This window comes from Sciurus carolinensis, unplaced genomic scaffold (genome assembly GCF_902686445.1).
Source record: "Sciurus carolinensis unplaced genomic scaffold, mSciCar1.2, whole genome shotgun sequence".
NCBI classification, from domain to species: Eukaryota; Metazoa; Chordata; class Mammalia; order Rodentia; family Sciuridae; genus Sciurus; species Sciurus carolinensis.
The window spans coordinates 567,830-584,553 of NW_025920120.1; the positions used below are offsets into that span (position 1 = coordinate 567,830).

Sequence of the window (16,724 nt, forward strand, 5' to 3'; positions counted from 1 at the left end):
CTAAGATAAATGCATTACAATTAAACCATTAAGAAGTTTATCTGTGTACCATTTAAAACACCAATGCATTCCATCAGAGATTCTGCTACCTTCCAGAGTGCTCTCATAAGGGAATGTAAATACATGTAAATATTTGATATGGTAAGTATTCTATTATTTGTATTAAATATTAAATAGAATCAAGAGTGTATGCATGCTTTGTGATATGAAAACATGGCATGTTGAAAGCAAGCCAGCGAACACGAACTGGCGGAAAACCAGAGTCCACAAAGCCTGGAAGGCCAGGAGACAGCCAGCACCCCAGCAACTTCCCACCAGCAGATTTGCAGAGCCTTGGTTTATTTTTCAAATCAAAGGCAGGGGAACTGCTGCAAGCTAGCTTAAGAGACAGAGGAAGCCACACCAAAGCGCAGCAGTGCTGGTGGGCCTGAGCCCCCTGGAAGGCAGCTGCTGTCAGTCATGCTGGAAGGTGGGGAGCAGGTGCACCTTACTCTAGCAGAGACTTTCCCCATCCCAACCCAGGTCAAAGCCCATGTCCACATTCCATGACTTACAAGAGTTTAGCTGGAAGGAAGTTCTTGCCAGCCCCCTGGCCTGCAAACCCCTGTGTGTCTGTCCCTTGTGGCCTCCTCTCCTGCCTTCACCTGCTCGCTCACCCTGGGCACTGGAGTCCTCTTGGACAGCAGAGAGTTCCTAGGCTTCCCCACAGGTCTGCAAGTTCACCTACTACCCCATGGACTGGTGGGTCCTCTCTGGGCTCTCTATGTGAACAGCTTATCTTCACCCTTTGGGACTCATCTAAAGTGTCACCTTATCTGAGAGTTCTCATTTGTCCCTGCATCTTATGATATGACTTTCTTTCTTTCTTTTTTTTTTACATCCTCATAGCTCTTATAACTGTTGGAAAATCTTATTTATTTGCTTAAATGATTAATGTCAGTTTCTCCAACCATGCTGTGGATTCCTCAAGGGCAAATCACTTCATCATTCCATCTGTAGTGTAGAGCAGTGTTTGGCACAGCACCTGTGATACATGATAAAGTTTTGCTGAAGATATAAGTGAATTTGTGAATGCCAGCATCCCGTGTCTTAGAAAACCCCAGATGCATCCCTTTCTACTGTGAAGCAAAGCATATATTCCCTTTCGATGTATCTGTCTGCCTGGAAGTTGGAAAAACTCTGTTTTAAAAATCCCATTCCTGTGCCTGTCACTACAGGCTGAAACAATTCACTTCATGCTTTTCCTCCATGGGGACTCTGCTTGGGACTGCTGGGTGTGCCATGTCTGTTTTATGAGCTAACATTTATTTTAGACACTTTAGTCTGTTGGACATGATCCCGTAAACCTGGACTCTCAACTGACATGTTGTTGAACATAATGGGGAGATTTAAAAAGGTATTGCTGGGTCATGGAGAGGATTTCAGAGGGCCAGGAGGAGGGGGCTGAGAGGAGCCACTGAATGTCACTTGGTCCTCCCAGGCAGGTGGGAGCTTAGGCTTAGAAGTGCTGCCTCACTTGCCCCTCCCTCACCAGGCCTGGAATGCAGAGCAGTCCAAAGGCTGCTTGAAACTCAGTGATCCCAGTGAACTTGGGCATTGAATCACAGCATTGCACACAGATGGGACCTTCCAGCTCTCGGAATCACTGTGTGGTGGCCCAGGCCTCAGGAATCCCAAAACACTCCCTTTCTCTGACAAGGCCTTCAATTAATTATGGAAAGTGAATTGTTGCTGGGCATTGCTCAGACCTCCAGAAAAATGGCACACCTCGGTCCACAGTGCAATTCACACAGGGAAAGGCAGGGTTTTGCAGGTTTTTGAAAGCCATAAAAATCTCCATTTAGGGGTTGGGGCTATTGCTTGGTGGTAGAGTGCTTGCCTTGCACATGTGAGGCACTGGGTTTGATCCTCAGAATCACATATGAATAAACAAATAAAGATACTGTGTTTATCTACAACTAAAAAATATTTTTAAGAAATATCCATTTAGATAGGAACCTTTAAAAGTTTTAAAGTTTTGTTATTCATTTGTATCTTGAGGACAAGCCTTGTGCATTCCACAGAATAAAGGTGTCTACAACTTAGTGCTAGCAACAATGAAGAGTGAAAACCAGCAGGATAGAAGGAAGGGTGATCGCAGTTTTTGAAGTCAAATCAAACATTCATTTCATGCCAATATTTTGCTACAGCATGAAGGACAGAAATAGGACCCTTTGAGGGCCTTAATTTTTTCCTTCATAGAACTTGAAGAATCAGTCATTGAAATTTCCTTCTGTGGTCATTTCTTTATGATCAGTCTAACCTCAGTGAATTATAATTCCATGAGGGCAGAACCAGGCACGTCCTGCTCACTTAGAACCCAGAGTCTATTCCAGCACCTGGCACATAGCAAGTTCCCAGTAATAAGTCATTACATGAATCCAAGTTAAGGCCTGGTGCTCACCCTCAATAAATCCACTGTCCAGCAGGGTGCAGATGGGAAAATAAAGGAAATGTACCAACAGGTGCCACCAAACAAGGTCCAGGACAGGAGAGGGCAACAGAGGAGGGAGTGCTTCTGCCTGACAATTATAGGGTCCTGGATGACAAGTCCTAGTGAATGACAAGACACGGTCGGATGGAGGGATGAGCTTGGGAAAGGCATGGAGGAGAGAAGGTCATGGCTTCTTCTCCTGAAGCACTATTCTGAACATCACCAAGATGGTCCATTGCAGAAACAGCAGGTGTAAGGTCCCAGCCAAGTGCCAAGGAATGTGCCTATCTCCAGAATGGACCCAGTCAGAGGGATGGAGGAGGTACAGGACCCATCCTGCCATACTGTCAGCCCCTGCCAATCACTGGATCAACACACCTAATATTCTCTAAATAACCAGAAGCAGTCACTAAAGCACACATCAGAAACCAAGAAGATGAAATCCCTTCCTAGGGCTCTATAAGAGCAGGTCTTCCCCCTGACCCTTCTTTTCACAGATGCAAGTCAGAAGCACAGTACGGACCAGGCTGTACATGCAGGAAAGAGGAAAGGCACCCACAGGGTCATCACGGCTTTGATCCACAGTCTCTCCCAAGTGTTGGCAGCTGGCCTCAGGAATTCTGTGTTCTAGAAGAGTTTCAGGATTTCGGACCAAGGATCCAAGTTGTGGAATTTGCATGAGGCTGTGGAGAGCACTGAGGGACTTTACACTGGGACATGGGCAGTTTGGGCCTTTGGAACTGAAGATACTCCTTGAAATAACCCTCTGAGTCCCACTTTTTTTTTTATTGTAAACAAATGGGATACATGTTGTTTCTCTGTTTCTACAAGGCATAAAGGCATACCATTTGTGTAATAATAAATTTACATAGGGTAATGTTGTTTGATTCATTCTGTTATTTTTTCCCTTCTCCCCCACCCCTACCACCCCTCTTTTCCCTCTATACAGTCCTTCCTTCCTCCATTCTTGCCCCCCTCCCTAACCCTAACTCTAACCCTAACACTAACCCCTCCCACCCCCCATTAGGTGTCATCATCCACTTATTAGCGATATCATTCATCCATTGGTTTTTTGAGATTGGCTTAACTCACTTAGTATGATATTCTCCAGTTTCATCCATTTGCCTGCAAATGCCATAATTTTATCATTCTTTATGGCTGAGTAATATTCCATTGTATATATACACCACAGTTTATCCATTCATCAATTGAAGGACATCTAGGTTGGTTCCACAATCTGGCTATTGTGAACTGAGAAGCTATGAACATTGATGTGACTGTATCTCTGTAATATGCTGATTTTAAGTCCTTTGGGTATAGGCCAAGGAGTGGGATAGCTGGGTCAAATGGTGGTTCCATTCCAAGTTTTCTAAGGAGTCTCCACACTGCTTTCCAGAGTGGCTGCACTAATTTGCAGCCCCACCAGCAATGTATGAGTGTACCTTTCTCCTCACATCCTTGCCAACACCTGTTGTTGCTTGTATTCTTGATAATCACCATTCTAATTGGGGTAAAATGGAATCTTAGGGTGGTTTTGATTTGCATTTAATTATTACTAGAGATGTTGAACATTTTTCCATATGTTTGTTGATTCCTTGTAGATCTTCTTCTGTGAAATGTCTATTCATTTCCTTAGCCCTTTTGTCGATTGGGTTATTTGCATTCTTGGTGTAGAGTTTTTTGAGTTCTTTATAGATTCTGGAGATTAGTGCTCTATCTGAAGTATGATTGGCAAAGATTTTCTCTCACTCTGTAGGCTCATTCTTCACATTGCTGATAGTTTCCTTTGCTGAGAGAAAGCTTTTTAGTTTGAATCTGTCCCAGTTATTGATTCTTGCTTTTATTTCTTGTGCTATGGGAGTCCTGTTGAGGAAGTCTGGTCCTAAGCCAACATGTTGAAGCTCTGAACCTACTTTTTCTTCTATAAGATGCAAGGTCTCCGGTCTGATTCCAAGGTCCTTAATCCATTTTGAGTTTAGTTTCATGCATGGTGAGAGATATGGGTTTAGTTTCATTCTGTTGCATACGGATTTCCAATTCTCCCAGCACCATTTGTTGAAGAGGCTATCTTTTCTCCATTGCATATTTTTGGCCCCTTTGTCTAGTATGAGAAAATTGTATTTATTTGGGTTTGTGTCTGTGTCCTCTATTCTGTACCATTGATCCATCTTTCTATTTTTTTACCAATACCATGCCGTTTTTGTTACTATTGCTTTGTAATAGAGTTTAAGATCTGGTATTGTGATACCCCCTGCTTCACTCTTTCTGCCAAAGATTGCTTTAGCTATTCTGGGTTTTTTATTCTTCCAGATGAATTTCATAGTTGCTTGCTCTATTTCTGTAAGGTACATCATTGGGATTTTAATTGGAATTGCATTGAATCTGTATAGCATGTTTGGAAGTATGGCCATTTTGACAATATTAATTCTTCCCATCCAAGAACATGGGAGATCTTTCCATCTTCTGAGGTTTTCTTTAATTTCTTTCTTTAGTGTTCTGTAGTTCTCATTGTAGAGATCTTTCACCTCTTTTGTGAGATTGATTCCCAAGTATTTTATTTTTTTTGATGCTATTGTGAATGGGGTAGTTTTCCTAATTATTTTTTCCAAAGATTCATCACTTATGTATAAAAATGCCTTAGATTTATGTGCATTGATCTTATATCCCGCTACTTTACTGAATTCACTTATGAGATCTAAATGTTTTCTGGTGGAATTTCCTGATTCCTCTAAGTATATAATCATATCATCAGCAAATAGGGATAGTTTGAGTTCTTCTTTTCCTATTCGTATCCCTTTAATTTCTTTGGTCTGTCTAATTGCTCTGGCTAGAGTTTCAAGGACGATATTGAAAAGAAGTGGTGAAAGAGGGCATCCCTGCCTTGTTCCAGTTTTTAGAGGGAAGGCTTTCTGTTTTTCACCATTTAGAATGATGTTAGCCATGGGCTTAGCATAGATGGCCTTTACAATGTTAAGGAATGTTCACACTATCCCTATTTTATCTAGTGTTTTGAGCATGAAGGGGTGTTGTATTTTATCAAATGCTTTTTCTGCATCTATTGAAATAATCATGTGATTCTTGACTTTAAGTCTATTGATATGGTGAATTACATTTATTGATTTCCTGATGTTGAACCAACCTTGCATCCCTGGGATGAAACCCACTTGATCATGGTGCACTATCTTTTTAATATGTTTTTGTATACGATTTGCTAAAATTTTTTTGAGAATTTTGCGTCGATGTTCATTAAGGATATTGGTCTGAAATTTTCTTTCCTCGATGTGTCTCTGTCTGGTTTAGGTATCAGGGCAATATTGGCTTCATAGAATGAGTTTGGGAGGGTTTCCTCCTCTTCTATTTTCTGGAATACTTTGAGAAGTATTGGAATGAGCTCTTCTTTAAAGGCTTTGTAGAACTTGGCTGAGAACCCATCTGGTCCTGGACTTTTCTTTGTTGGTAGGCTTTTGATGACTTCTTCTATTTCATTACTTGAAATTGGTCTATTTAAATTGTGTATGTCCTCCTTGTTTAGTTTAGGCAATTCATATGTCTCTAGAGACCTGTTGATGTCTTCGAAATTTTCTATTTTGTTGGAGTATAGTTTTTCAAAATAGCTTCTAATTATGTTTTGTATTTCAGTCGTGTCTGTTGTGATATTTCCTTGTTCGTTCCGAATTTTAGTGATTTGGGTTTTCTCTCGTCTTCTCTTTGTTAGTGTGGCTTAAGGTTTATCAATTTTGTTAATTTTTCGAAGAACAAACTATGTATTTTGTCAATATTTTGTATTGTTTCTTTCGTTTCAATTTCATTGATTTCAGCTCTGAGTTTAACTATTTCCTGTCTTCTACTACTTTTGGTGTTGATCTCTTCTTCTTTTTCTAGGACTTTGAACTGTAGTGTTAGGTCGTTTATTTGTTGAGTTTTACTTCTTTTATTAAATGCGCTCCATGAAATAAATTTTCCTCTAAGTACTGCTTTCATAGTGTCCCAGAGATTTTGATATGATGTTTCTTTGTTCTCATTTACCTCTAAGAATTTTTTAATTTCCTTCCTAATATCTTCTGTTATCCATTCATCATATAATAGCGTATTGTTTAATCTCCAGGTGTTGGAGTAGTTTCTGTTTTTTACTCTTTCATTTATTTCTAACTTCAATCCAATATGATCTGATAGAATACAAGGTAGTGTCTCTATCTTCTTTTATTTGCTAACATTAGCTTTGCGGCATAATATATGGTCTATTTTAGAGAAGGATCCATGTGCTGCTGAGAAGAAAGTGTATTCGCTCTTGGTTGGATGGTATATTCTATAGATGTCTTTTAAGTCTAAATTATTGATTGTGTTATTGAGATCTATGATTTCTTTGTTCAATTTTTCTTTGGAACATCTGTCCAGTGGTGAGAGAGGCATGTTAAAATCACCTAGTATTATTGTGTTATGGTCTATTTGGTTCCTGGAATTGAGAAGGATTTGTTTGACGAACATGGATGAGCCACTGTTTGGGGCATAGATGTTTATGATTGCTATATCTTGCTGATTTATGCTTCCCTTAAGCAGTATGAAATGTCCTTCTTTATCCCTTCCTACTAACTTTGGCTTGAAGTCCACATTATCTGAAATGAGGATGGATACCCCAGCTTTTATGCTGAGTCCATGTGCATGGTATGTTTTTCCCCATCCTTTCACCTTTAGTCTATGGGTATCTCTTTCAATGAGTTTAGTCTCTACAGGCAACATATGGTTGGATCTTTCTTTTTAATCCAATCTGCCAGTCTATGTCTTTTGCTTGATGAATTCAGGCCGTTAACATTCAGGGTTATTATTGAGATATGATTTGTATTCCCGGTCATTTGGTTCATTTTTAAAATTTTATTTATTTACTTATTTTTTTTGACACACCTTGGTTCCTCCTTTATTTGACATTTCCTTTAGGATAATTCGTCCCTTTGCTGATTTGCTTCTTTGTTTTTTATCTCTTCCTCATGGAATATTTTGCTGAGAATGTTCTGTAATGCTGGCCTTCTTTTTGTAAATTCTTTTAGCTTTTGTTTATCATGGAAAGATTTTATTTCATCATCAAATTTGAAGGTAAGTTTTGCTGGGTATAAGATTCTTGGTTGGCATCCATTTTCTTTCAGAGCTTGAAAAATGTTGTTTCAGGCCCTTCTAGCTTTTAGTGTCTTGATTGAAAAATCTGCTGATATCCGTATTGGATTCCCCCTGAATGTAATTTGGATCTTTTCTCTCACAGCCTTTAAAATTCTGTTTTATTTTGTATGTTAGGTATTTTCATTATAATGTGCCTTGGTGTGCGTCTGTTGTAATTTTGTGTATTACAGTCCTATAAGCCTCTTGAACTTGATTTTCCATTTCATTCTTCAGATTTGGGAAATTTTCTGATACTATTTCATTGAATAGATTGTTCATTCCTTTGGTTTGTTTCTCTAAGCCTTCCTCAATCCCAATAATTCTCAAATTTGGCCTTTTCATGATATCCCATAGTTCTTGGAGATTCTGTTCATGATTTCTTACCATCTTCTCTGTTTGTTCAACTTTGTTTTCAAGGTTATATATTTTGTCTTCAATATCTGAGGTTCTGTCTTCCAGGTGTTCTATCCTATTGGTTATGCTTTCTATGGAGTTCTTAATTTGGTTTATTGTTTCCTTCATTTCAAGGATTTCTGTTTGTTTTTTTTTTCAATATCGCTAGCTCTTTATTGAAATGATCTTTTGCTTCCTGTATTTGCTCTTTTAACTGTCGATTGGTGTGATCATTCAATGCTTGCATTTTCTCTTTCATCTCATCATTCAATGCCTGCATTTGCTCTTTCATCTCATCGTTTGCTTCCCTGATCTTTTTAATTATGTACATTCTGAACTCCCTTTCTGTCATTTCTTCTGCCATGCTGTCGTTGGATTTTATTGATGTAACATCTAGATTTGTTTGGGGCCTTTTCTTCCCTTGTTTTCTCATATTGTTTAGGAATCAGTGGGTCCTTAAGATATTGCAGATTTCCTCTATTGATTTATAATGTCCCTGAAGATTGCTAGTATATCCCCTCTGATCCTTCAGTAGCCTGAAGTCTTGGAGGAAGTTGATAATGTGGTGCTCCACAAGGAAGCTTCCTCTCTAGGGTTGGTGACCCTCAGGTGGCGTATATTCCCTGCTAGTGGGCAGAGGTGCCTCCACTTGTTGACCAATGGTCATCCAACGGGGAACCAGGATGCGGGCTGAGGCAAGGCCTGTTTGAGCCTGTGTCTCTGATTTTACCGTCCTTGTGGGAAAACCTCACCCGGCAGGGAAGACTCACCTGGTGGGGAGGTCTCGCTGGTCAGTTCCCCTCCTAGAGGTTCCCCTCAATCTACAACTACTGCCTGGGCTGGGCTGTCTTCCTCTGCAACGTTCCCAGGGGCCCGGACCTACCTCCTGGGCCTGGGAGCCTCACCCTTCGCAGACGAGTCTCCTTAGGCTGCCTCTTCTCAGAGAATCTGCCCGCAGTCTGGAAACTTCGCTCCGCCCCAGGCGTGTCTCTGTGCGTCTCTTCCAGCAAGAAGTTGTCTATGTCCTGGGACCCTACTCTGCACCTAATTGCCTGGCTATGCGGCCCCTCCTCTGAGCAGCCACCTGGAGCCCCGTACAATAGCTCCGAGACCCAGAGACCCACCACACACCTCTTCCTCTGGACAGCCACCCAGTGTTCTGACGCAGTCCCTAGGAGTCCAAGCATCTCACTTCGCGTCTCCTCCTCCCGCCAACCGCCTGTAGCCCTAGGCAGTCACTCCGAGTCCAAGTGACCCGCTTGTTCCTCCTCCTCCTTGGGGTAGCCCTCCGGGTGTTCAGGAGCAGTTGCTCGGAGACCAAGTGACCCACCGTGCTCCTCCTCCAGGTAGGCCACCGGTGTTCAGGAGCGGTCGCTTTAAGTCCAAACAGCTCGCCACGCAGCTCCTCCTCTTGCAACCGCCTGTGGTTCTGATGCAGTCACTCCTAGACCAGGTGACCCACCACGCTTCTCCTCTACCTCCGGGCAACCCCCCAGTGTTCAGAAGCGTTCACGCTGAGTCTAAACAGCTTACCATGCAGCTCCTCCTCTGGCAACCGCCTGTAGCTCTGATGCAGTCACTCCTAGAGCAAGCGACCCTCCATATTCCTCCTCTTCCTTCGGGCAACCCCCCGGTGTTCAGAAGCGATCGCTCTGAGTCCAAACAGCTTGCCACACAGTTCCTCCTCAGACAGCCGCCCGGAGCCCCTGTGGTTGCTCCGAGTCCAAGCGCTGTGCTGAGCCACCTCCTCTACGATGTTCCCACTGGTTCGTGTTTACCGCTCCAGTGGGGGGAGGGGCGTCTCGCCGGGCAACTCTACTTCACAAAGTTCCCTGTGTTTCCGGGCTACCGCCCCATCCGGGACACCTCCCCAATGGGAGAGACTCACCCGGCGGCTTTGAGTTGGTCCCAAGTCTCTCACTATCTCCTCTTTTGAATCCTGCGTCCTGGAGCAACATGCAATGTAGCCACCCTCTAGTCCACCATGTTGAAAACCCCCTGTGTCCCACTTTTATACTTGGAGAAGCATCTGACCCTGGGCAAGAACCTCAGTTCTTCTCTCCATTCATTTGAGGATGTATCTGTCAAACGCCAGAAGTTCGGCCCTGGAAGGATCCTTCTCTTCCTTCAGACTGCTACATAGTTTGCTTTTGCTTCCTTTGTGTTCACTCTTAGGCCCATTTGTCAGCAGAGCCTTCCCTGTCCATTCTAATATTTAACACTCCACCCTGACCCCTGAGTCTTCCTCTACCTTGTCCTTGCTGTTTTCTCCTTGGCACTTCCTTCTTAGCACTCCCTTACCTGATGTGAATATTCTTAGGCAGGAGCATTTATTTGGTTCTTTGGTTTATTGCTGTATGCCCAGCTCCTGGAAGAAGGACAGGCATAAAATGACTCCTGAAGAAAGACACACTCCCTGTGCTGTGTGGTTGCTCAGCTATCACAGCAGGTGCAAAGGCAGGCCGTGGCTTTCAGACCCCAGAGCTGCAGTTCCCCGGCACTTTGCAAAGCCAGGCCTTCCAAAAAGCATTTCCAAGATCCAGGCAGTGGGCATGTGTGGGGGCCACACACTCAGGCATGCCTTCCCTCCCGCCAAAGCATCCTCCTCAGCCCAGGCCCCCTCCACCTTAACCACAGGTGGTGGGATACAAGGGAGACCTCCCAGAGAGACCAAGCCTGGGTAAGGAGTGGCCCAGGAGTCTGCAGGGAGACAAGGAAGTCTTGAGAGATAGGAAGCTGAAGGGCCAGTGCTGAAGGTGTGAAGTGGCTGGGCACTTGGGCTGCCCCGTCCTCCGCTCCCTGATGCTGTCCTCCTTCCAATGGCCTTTCTATGTGGCCCCTTGGTCGCCCCTCTTCACGGCTCCCCACAGACATCCCTTCTGTAATGATTTGGCTGCTCTCATTTATTTCTTCTAGAAGAGGCACATTCTTCCTTAGGATACAGTGAACTTTAATTGAGACAAGCAGTGAACACTCAGCACCACCCACTGCTTCCAAGATGCCCAGACTAGAGGACACGGCCTCTGAGCAGATGACTGATGCCAGATAGCACCAGGGTGGGAAGAGCTGGGCCTGAGTGTGGCCACCTGCATGGTGACCTGGCTCTGGAGGTCAGGTGGGCATTGGTGTGGCTGGAGAGGAGAGTCCCAAGGAGCCCTCAGGAAGGTCAGCTAGGCATTGGTGTGGCTGGAGAGGAGAGTCCCAAGGAGCCCTCAGGAAGGTCAGCCAGGCTTGTGACTTGCAGTCAAGATTCCCACCACTGGGGAATACTGGGAACATTCAGGGAGACTCTGAGGGACCTTAACTCAGGAATGTGCCTGACTTTGGAGCCGGGAACATTCCTGCCTCTGGATCACTCTGGGCTTATGATTAGGACCATGGGCTCTGGACAACCTGGGTTTGAATATAAACTTTGTTATTCGCCCTGGGGAGGGGCAGACCTTGCCTTCTTTCAGGGCCTTCATTTCTCTATCCCTGAAAGGGGATCTGTACAGTAATACATGCTGTACCACATCGCATCCTTGATGTGAGTCTGGCATATAAGCGCATGCTCATAAAGGACGAGCTCCACGTCCAGGTTTTGTCTTACCTAGCATCACCGCCACCATGCAGGCATCCTGGGTTGACTGCTCACACTTCCCCTAGAGTTTGGGTCACACTCCAGATTCTCTAAAACACAGAAGTTTCCATTAATGGTGGAACAGTGGTAGTACCTATGAAACCCACTAGGAGCCAGCACAGGGCTAAGTTCCTCAGGTCTGTGATACACCCAGTGCCATCCCATTCTGAAGAAAAGCGGAAGCTCAGTGGAGATACAGGCTTGCACACAGGCACAAAATCTTGTAAAGGAAACTCTTCAATGTCTGTCACAGGAAAAAAAAAAAAGCAGCAATATACCTGGGAAATAAATTGCATTAGCCAAAGTGAAATGTTAGTTCCAGTCTTGCTTTTGGTCTTGGTCAAAGGTCCTTGCATATGAAAAGCATGCACTGAGCTTGAATTCTGGCTTTAAAATGGAGAATCGGTGCTTAGGGATTAGGAAAGGCAGGCAGGCAAAGGAGGGAGTGAATGAGAACAAGGGAGGAGTCCATAACCACAAAAATGCAACATGAAATGAAGAGTCGAGCTGGCTAAAAAATTTCTACCTACACTCAGGGGTTCCTCAGTAACCAAGCAGGAAGGTTAGTGGACACATTGGTCATTTGTCCTCTGCGTGGACAACTGCATCACTCAGTTTAGTCTAATGACATATTCTTAGGTTGACTGTCAACATGACTTATTCCCAAAACAGTGAAAAAAAAATCTCAGTGGAAAAAAAAAAAGTGCACTGGAAACTCCAAATTGCTTCAAATACTCTTCAATACAATATAATTCTCAGTACAAAAGTAATTCCAAGAGTTCTTCACAATTCATTATAAAGCAATTCAACCAATACATAAACCCTCGCTCTTGATTCTCAAATTGGAATGATAGAACTGCCCAATCAGAGCTGCTGCTACTGGGCTCTTCCTGTCCATTTTTGGGTTATGGGAGCTTTTTAGTTTGGAAGGTGGTATGATGGCTTAGGATACATTTGATTAATGTTTATTCTGTGGTGGGTTATATGAAAAACACCTTGGTAGTATCTTGTTTAATTTCAATAATATTTTAGTTTCTTTAAATCAGAGTAGTCTAAAGAACAAAATAACAAAAAATGAGCTCGATGATTTTACCCAGGATAAATTAAATTATATTAAAAGAAACAGGATTTTTTTAAACAATAAATACTTGCAGTTAAAATTTCAGATGGGGCCAGGCAGAGTGGCACATCCCTGTAATCCCAGCATCTCAAGAAGCTGAGGCAGGAGGGTTGTAGTTTAAGACCAGCCTGGGCAACTTAGACTGTGTCTCAAAAGTAAAAATTAAAAAGGGCTGGGGTACAGCTCAGTGGTACAACACCCCCGGGGACAATTGCCAGCACCCAAAAACAAAAAAGAAGAAGAAAAAATCAAATGGGAAAAGAGAGTTGTAAAACAATAGATGTCAAAGCACGACCCCATTCTTTCTTCTTCAGGGTAATCTCTGGAAACCAGAGGTGTTCAGAATGCCATCCAGTAAATAAAAGAAATGCCCATACTCTCTCATTTGATTTAGATTTTATAATAATACGATGAAGAAAGCATTACTTCCGTGCCCAGTTTACAAAAGAAGAAACTGATAAGTAATTAGTGGTCTCGTAGCTTGTGTAAATGACAATAGGGTTTGAACCTGAAGAAGCAGGGATGATTTGAACGGGTCTAGGAACAGGATTTGAAACTGTCTATCTGACTTTGAAACCTGTCTGCTCTTTTCATCAGATGATCTGATCACACCTTTTAGCTTTCTGATCTGGGTATCCATGAAAAAGAGGAGCTGGAGGTGAGTGAAGGACTTCTACCCTCAATCTTACAGGTCACAGCAACACAAATGAGAACCTTCAAGATAATTTTTTGCTGGCCTATTAACTCAAAAACTATTTACAAGCCTAAATCACAAGTGCCAATTTTAAAAAGAGTGTCTTACCTGCTTACCTAGGGAAAACAACCTTTTGGGGCTACCGGAGTAAAGCAAGGCTGATAAATATATTGAAGGCAAAACTGGCAAATGGCACAGCATGGTGTCCTGTGAGTCACTGGGCTGCAGTTGGAATTCTTCATTGTAAATGCAGATGCAGCAGGAACTCGACTGTGGCCCTGCATCAGAACTGGACTGGGCAGGTACAGCTGCATACCTACAGATTTCATCCGGGAAATGGGGAGTTGGCTGTGGGCGTCTTGCCCCTGGAAAGCTTGGAGAGATCTGCAGCTTCCAATACCCCTTGGTGGAAGTTTTTCCTGAGTTAGTACCAGGAAGTGTCAAATCTCTGGCTTTGCCCCCATCTCACTGAGCACACTGTTTCTGATATCCTATCCGAGAAGAATGTGAAGTTTAGTGAAACTATTCAACACAACCTTTAACAAGATCTGGCATGGACAATTTCTTAGGAATTACTGCTCTAAGTACTCAGCAGTTTCACATAATGGACTTTGTGATTTCATAGATGAAAGCACAGGTTTTTCGCCTCCACGTAAAATCAACTCTTACCAAATAGATTCTTTAACCTTTAGATTACTTATCATTTCCAACTATTTTGGCATGCCTGGCAGCTGCCATTTACAAGTGAATAACCAGGCCCAGTCTCTCTTTCAAGAGGTTTAAAAAATTTGTTCACCCAGCTAACACAATGTTTTCCAAAAATAATGCACTTTGGCTTAAAATGTAAATTTTTATAAACATCAAAAGAAGATCTCTTAAGAGGCTCTGAAATGGAGATGACTATCTGTGTGGCATGTAGTAGGTACTCGATGCAATCAGTGTGGCCTACACAGGTAATTACTTTTACTACTAATAGTGCATCCCACTCGGTGAGAATGATAAGAGGCTCTGAGGCTACTTAATCAGGAGGCTTCTGAATTATTGCTCCACCACCTACTGAGAAAAACAATTCATTAACTCTTCAGAAACTCTGACAAATGAGAAAAATTTATTAACATGTGAGCTGAGTGGGGCTTATTTAGCATGTACAAAAGGGAATGCCTGCATGATTTTAAAAACACACAGACCGTTCAGATACTTGTGAGGGTCATTTTGAATGAAAGTTTTTAAAAACAATTTTCCTGAAAGATTCTTATTTTCATCCTATTGAAGTTGGCTGGCAACAACTGTCCAGTTCAATGTACTTTGAAGCTATTTAAGGGTGTTAAGATAGGGGGGTTGATGGGATTGGACAAGCATGGAGTCAGTGATGGGTGACCCTGGATAAGTGACTCACCTTCTCTGAGCTTATTGTCTGAACAAGGAGTAAGAATAATAATATCTGCTCTGGACTTATTTATCATCCATTCTCCTATTATGTACATGGGTGTTTCTATAACAGACCACAATTTTCCAAATGGCACATTAGAAACCATATGATTTGTGCAAACAAATGGAGTTGGGACATAATGCTCATGTCAATAGCATATAAGAAAAAACACAGGATTTCAACAAAAGTGGTAGCACTGTTTCACACATTCAATGGTTAAGAAAACACATAATTGGTCTGAGCCGCCGCTGGGGAGGAGCAGCCGCTGCCGCCCAGGACTAGGCCTTTAGGGAGGAGGAGGTGAGAAGATGGCGGATGACCCCAGTGCTGCTGAGAGGAACGTGGAGATCTGGAAGATCAAGAAGTTCATTAAGAGTTTGGAGGCGGCCCGCGGCAATGGCACCAACATGATATCATTGATCATTCCTCCCAAAGACCAGATTTCACGAGTGGCAAAAATGTTAGCAGATGAGTTTGGAACTGCATCTAACATTAAGTCATGAGTAAACCGCCTTTCAGTCCTGGGAGCCATTACATCTGTACAACAAAGACTCAAACTTTATAACAAAGTACCTCCAAATGGTCTGGTTGTTTACTGTGGAACAATTGTAACAGAAGAAGGAAAGAAAAAGAAAGTCAACATTGATTTTGAACCTTTCAAACCAATTAATACATCATTGTATTTGTGTGACAACAAATTCCACACAGAGGCTCTTACAGCACTACTTTCAGATGACAGCAAATTTGGCTTCATTGTAATAGATGGCAGTGGTGCACTTTTTGACACACTCCAAGGAAACTCAAGAAAAGTATTGCACAAATTCACTGTGGATCTCCCAAAGAAACATGGTAGAGGAGGTCAGTCAGCCTTGCGTTTTGCCTGTTGAAGAATGGAAAAATGACATAAATATGTTCAGAAAGTTGCAGAGACTACTGTGCAGCTGTTTATTTCTGGGGACAAAGTGAATGTGGCTGGTCTCATTTTAGCTGGATCAGCTGACTTTAAAACTGAACTAAGCCAATCTGAAATGTTTGATCAGAGGTTGCAATCAAGTTTTAAAATTAGTTGATATATTCTATGGTGGTGAAAATGGATTCAACCAAGCTATTGCATTATCTACTGAAGTCCTCTCCAACGTGAAATTCATTCAAGAGAAGAAATTAATAGGACAACACTTTGATGAAATTAGACAGGACACCGGCAAGTATTGCTTTGGTGTTGAAGATACACTAAAGGCTTTGGAAATGGGTGCTGTAGAGATTCTAATAGTCTATGAAAATCTGGATATAATGAGATATGTTCTTCATTGCCAAGGCACAGAAGAGGAGAAAATTCTCTATTTAACTCCAGAAAAAGAGAAGGACAAATCTCATTTCACAGACAAAGAGACAGGACAGGAACATGAGCTGATTGAGAGCATGCCCCTCTTGGAATGGTTTGCTAATAACTATAAAAACTTTGGAGCTACATTGGAAATTGTCACAGATACGTCACAAGAAGTATCCCAATTTGTGAAAGGATTTGGTGGAATTGGAGGTATCTTGCGGTACCCAGTAGATTTCCAGGGAATGGAATACCAAGGAGGAGATGATGAATTTTTTGACCTTGATGACTGCTAGGTAGTTGACATGGGTCTGGCAAAACGTGCCTCACCCTCCAGCATCCAATCCAAGGAGCATACTCGTGGTGGAATCCAAACAGATCCCTGCCTTACAATTGGAACATTTCCAGAACTTAATCCATGAGCATTGGATACTGAAAAGAAAACCGAAACAAAACCAGACCCAACCCTGTACATTGGTTTGTCATGGTGTCAGTGCAGCAGCCTACAGCTAAGATCCTAAATG

General features: G+C 42.6%; 1 pseudogene; it reads left to right on the forward strand.

Moving 5' to 3' along the window:
* Nucleotides 1-15,184: 15,184 nt before the first annotated feature.
* On the forward strand, nt 15,185-16,496 carry LOC124973730 (eukaryotic peptide chain release factor subunit 1-like; annotated as a pseudogene).
* The last annotated feature ends 228 nt before the right edge of the window (nt 16,497-16,724 follow it).